At 27.7% G+C, this 5,569-nt stretch overlaps 1 long non-coding RNA gene across 1 annotated transcript; it reads right to left on the bottom strand.

Moving 5' to 3' along the window:
* Nucleotides 1-4,088: 4,088 nt before the first annotated feature.
* LOC107884989 lies at nucleotides 4,089-5,009 on the bottom strand. Its single transcript, XR_003838620.1, has 2 exons — nucleotides 4,894-5,009; nucleotides 4,089-4,187 (listed from the first exon to the last, which is right to left on the bottom strand). It is a non-coding gene; the product is annotated as an uncharacterized LOC107884989 (long non-coding RNA).
* Nucleotides 5,010-5,569: the final 560 nt, after the last annotated feature.

Raw genomic sequence — 5,569 nt, 5'->3', positions numbered from 1 at the left:
TGTGATAACAAGGAAACTCGGAGTAACACTTTATTATGGTTCGTTGTGCAACCATACTATCTTTAATCGTGGTCGTGACTCGACGTACCACACGTTAATTATATTTAAATCAAGCCAGTGAGATAGTGTTAAAAACTAATAGATGCGTATCGACTGACTACTCGTCGAGTTGCACCCCGAAAATATTAATGTTGCCGAAACAGAACCAGTCCGTCCGGCGGAAAAGCCGATTTACGCCGACATCGTGTTTGGCATCGACGTGATCGACGCTCAACGAGAATTACTAAATTACCATCGCGGGGGGGGGGGACTTTGGGGGCTTTAACGGACTACAAAGTAAAGTAAAAAGTCAATATCCTTACGCTATTTATACACATTGTATGGCATATAAAATGAACCTCATTGTCATTGATATGTTTAATATGTAAAGGTATGAATATTTTTTTATACCTACCTATTTTTATATCAATGATTTTAGTTTTTACTTATTATATTAATATTAGGAAACGAGGAATGTGTTTAACACTTTAGAATCCCTATACATACATTTTTCACATCCGTCAAAAAATCAACATTTAATTGAGATTCAAAACAATCTGAGGATAAAACATATGTCAATGATTAGACTCAGTGACACTAGATGAAACTGCCGCTATAGAAATATAGAGTGCGTTAAAGCAAGTTATAAAGCAATTATTCAAGCTTCGAAGAAGAAATCGAAAATGAAGATGATAGAGGAGTAAATGAAGCAATTGGTATATTAATATATTATTATAATAACTAATAAGTAATAATTTATTAATGAATAAAAAGTAATTATAGTCCGTTTTTTTTTTATTTTAGGAATATTAGCAAATTTAAAAAAGTGGACCATTTATAGTTTATTTATTTATCTTACATAAAGTATTAATTAATATTAATATTGTTGCCAACAAATTTCAAGAAAAACTGCAACCTTAGGGCAATCTAAAAATATTATTCAAGGTGTGATGACTTTTAAAAATTTAAGAACAACAGAATATTTTTCTCAGCTTAAAGTAATCCTGTATTTTATATATTTTTTAGGATTTGATGTGTGTATCTAAAGATTTACTGAAGTCGGAAATGGCAGTGGCAAATAATTGCATATTGAGTTATGAGTACTTTAAAATGTACAAACAATTTAAAATACTCATAGCTCGCTTTAAAATTAAATTATCATAAAAAGCCCATGAGGTTGTCTAGATAATAATCTTACCTTTAGATTTTATAAGAGGTCAATTCACTCTAATTTTTAAACTAATGGAGCTACAAGTGTTTTGCTTTGCGTAGAATTTGCTGTGTTACGCACTTGTAAGATGGAGACAACACATGCGGGTATCACGTGCTCTTAAAAATACATGTTGATTATTAGCTTTCGTTTGATACCGATTTCAAAGTTCTAGGTCTAAATGGGTGGGCTACGTGAAATCGGTGCAACTTCTAATTTTTTGGTTTCACGGTGAATGTTTGGACATGCAAATTCTAAAAATAGACTTAACATATTTGCAAATAACTTGTAAAATAATGGCATGGATGTTAAAAAATTGCAGTACTTAGATAGGTCAAATTCACGAACGACGTTTCTCCCACCTCATTAAGAGTTTTTTAATTTAAGTGAGGGCGGTGTTTGAGTAGGAATTCCGGGAGTGATGGTAGGAATTGTCAGGAATGTAGCACTAAATATGGAAAAAGTTAAAATATTGAAATGGTGGGGGGGATGAGGAAATGTACGTTAAATTTATGACAGTTTACAATTATTATAATGTTATTTACAATATTTAATTTCACATTCTTTTCTTTTTTAGTATTAAATAAGTGTTAATAATTTATAATTAAATATAATATAATATGAATAATATTTATTTACCTGGAATTACAATATTAATATTAATATATGTTAGTTAAAGTATATGGTATAAGTGTTTTAAGTTCCCCTTTTGTTGACTACAATATCATTTAATAATTATGCTAATATAATAAAATCTTCCACCAAATAATAGCTATTACTATATAATATATCTATATGAATAATATAATGAAATCATTACACGTATAATTTATGTATTTTAATGTATTTAGGGTAATCGAGTAGGTAACTAGGGTCCCTTGTAATTTCTATTATTTTTAACAACTCTCTTGATCGATTTAATACCGTATTCTAAATTACGTGTCCTAAGTAGGTATACACATTCGCGTAAAGGTATACACATTCGCACAACCGACGAGACCAACGGCGCAGATCAGTTGGACAACTGCAGTCCACCAAGCACGGCTGAACAAATCAGAGTCCCTAGAATATCGCGGCAGTCTTAAGTCCGCCAGCCGACACAGTCCGGCATTTAGGGGGCTCCGTAAAATGACTTACAGTCATTCGCCGTCGACTGACGCTCCGAGGACGCCAGCAGGTCGATTCTTGAACTCAATCCGACATGCAAACGGAAATTACTAATTAGTTGTATACGACGATAGTCGTATGGTTTGTCGTATACGTTTTATCTTATCTGTTGATGTCTATTCATGAATACCACTCCACTACTTACTTTTAAAATGGCTTAAAAACGTTGGAAAGGAATCGCTGAATCCCTGAATGTAATGCCCGTAGCGATAAAAGAATGGAAAAAATGGCGAAAGTAAATAATTTAAGGTATATTGCAGAATAATTAATACAATTTCCATTGAATAGATTGGTTATGTAAAGCTTTCTATGAAAAAGTTTTTCAATGTTTAATTATGTTGTTTAAAATGTTTTAAGAAGTTTTTATTGTATTGTACCTATATAGTATATACCATAATATTATTATCGACTTTTCAAGGCATTCGCACAAAAACTAAAACCAAACTGTCAGCTCTTCAGGCTGCTCAAAAAAGAACTGGCTATAACACACCATGTACTCCGTTGTCTTTAGAACTTATTAATACTACGAGCATAGGCATACGCAGACTTTGTCCGCAGGGGTGCCCTTAAAAAGTCCTGAACTAAAGATTCTTGTACTAATGACTATCGTAAAATGGGGTTACTTCAGACATGTGGGGGTGATTCAGGACAACACCATGATTTTTGAATTATCTTAGAATTTTAGAATACGCGTTCAATAAAAGTTGAAAGCATTATTAATTATACTCCACGTTAATATCTATTATAATTTATAACCTTCATAGAAAATAATATTTAACGATGGCATAATGTTGTCATAGTACATGTTATGGAGATAAATATAGCAAAATATTATAATTTTGGATTTTTGGATTATATAACTGATGAAGTAACAACTATTGTAGCACAACAACAAATAGACATATTTGATTGGGTTTTCGGTAACATACTCATTAACTTGTCTGTGTTAATTGGTATATGTGCAAATTGTTAAGTTACTTGATCTCATACTATAGTGTTAAATCTTCTTAATCATTACAAAACGTGGGGTGACTTCGAACTTCGGACAACACATTACCCACACAGCAAAACTATTTTTTCAAAATATTGTGAAAATATTTTTAGTACAAATTTAAATATTTGATTTAGACTGTTACAATATTTTAAAAAAATGTTAAAACATTTTAAAAACTTTATATGTTAACATTAAACGTTTTCACAATATTGTAGCTCTATATATTTTTCACAATAATATAGCTATATATTTTTACGACGATTAATTTATGCATTTTCAAAATATTTCTGAAATTATTTATCTATGATCTAAAAGTATATTATATTATATTTAATGATACCTAATACCTATAACAGACAAGTACTAAAATACTTACCACAAATATTATTAACAACGTATTGTATGTATATTATCTATTTAATATTATGTTATAATATAATTATTAACAATATTATAGTTTAATTTATGCAAATACAATGCAAGAAATATTATTTGGAGTATATGCTATAAAGTATAAACAGAAGATAAAATAGGAAAAATGATGACTTAATTACAATAATAAGGTTAAAAAAATCATGATATAAATAATTATTAAAATATTTATTTATAATAATAATATATATTATATAATATATATATATATATATATCAATTAGTATTCATTTTTTAACATTTTTATTTTTTCTCGTTAACCTGCTTGGGTCATACAATTTTTCATGGGATTTTAAATTACTATAATTGGAACTACAGAATACTTCTTAGTTGGATGTACTGCTTCTAAAAAAATATAAATAACAAATGTAATTGCAAATATCTACAATTACAGAGGAGTTATAATATTATGCATATTATACATGCCTCTACACAATATGTGTATCAATACAGTAAGTTTTTTAAGTGGATTTATTTAACAATTTTCAAAGTTGTAATATTACGTTTAAGGATGATTTAATTTAATATTTAATTTAAGTTCTAACTTACCAAATTTAACAGTGCAACATTGTCATGTAGAAAATTGGTTTTTTTCCTTTAAAACCGTTAAAATAATAATTTGTTAAGTTTATTGGATATAAAATCACTAGTAGGTATACACGAATTTCTGATTTGTTCCATATACATAAGTTTAACACAAATAGTGGAAAAAATCATTTTTTACAAGGGCCATTTTTAACGCAAATAGAATCTCCACAGTCTTAGATTTTTTTCCTTTTATTTCGTCAAGTAATTAAAGATAAAATTAGTTATATTTAAAGCATAGTGCCTAATTTTTTATTCTATAGGTTTCTTTTATACTTTAAAATTTTTAGTTTTTTTTAATTTTATTATTTTCACTAATCTCTTAGTTTACATACATTGCAAATTCATACGTAATGTTTTTCCATCGTTGGTAAATGGCTTTTGCCCGTTTATTTTATATAAATAAAAAATATATAAAATGACTCAATTATAATATATTTCTAATAAATTAATTGTTAAGTTATACCAAGATTTCAGCTTTTCATTATTGATGTTGAGGTTATATATTCAATCATGTTGATTGTTGAATTTTAGATTCAATTTGACATTGATCATTGCGCTAGAAAAACAATTTTTATATTATTTATAACATTCATTACAGTTAAAAACATAAAATAAATGATTGTATCTAAATTTTACCCAATGATAAAGCGTGATTATCAATTAATATAGTTTAATTGGATCAGAAATAGATATTTTAAAGCCATATATTATGTAAAATGTGTATATTTATTCATACACCTACAATATAATAAAAACTACATTTTGATTATGACACTCAATGATATAACATAATTTATAAGTGATGGGCAGTTAAAAGTTGTAATTAAAAAAATGTACATTAAATAAAATAACAAACAATAGCCTATAAAAAAATAATGTGAATATCATTTAAAATGTGGTAAAAAATATTTATAAGGCGAATGAAATGTTGGGTTTTATTATTAGAAATACTTAGGACATTAGAATACCTAATTCTTTATAAAAATGTATATAACTTTTAGTTACATAAAACCTAGAATATGTCTCTTTAATTTGGGCTAATAATTGTTTGACTTAATCAAATGAGCTTTGTTGAAATTATAAACAAAACACCCTATATAATGTAGTGTATAAATAATATATTCACACTTTAGTTCAGT

This window comes from Acyrthosiphon pisum, chromosome X (genome assembly GCF_005508785.2).
Source record: "Acyrthosiphon pisum isolate AL4f chromosome X, pea_aphid_22Mar2018_4r6ur, whole genome shotgun sequence".
Lineage (NCBI taxonomy): Eukaryota > Metazoa > Arthropoda > Insecta > Hemiptera > Aphididae > Acyrthosiphon > Acyrthosiphon pisum.
This window is presented reverse-complemented; position numbering and strand designations above follow the sequence as displayed.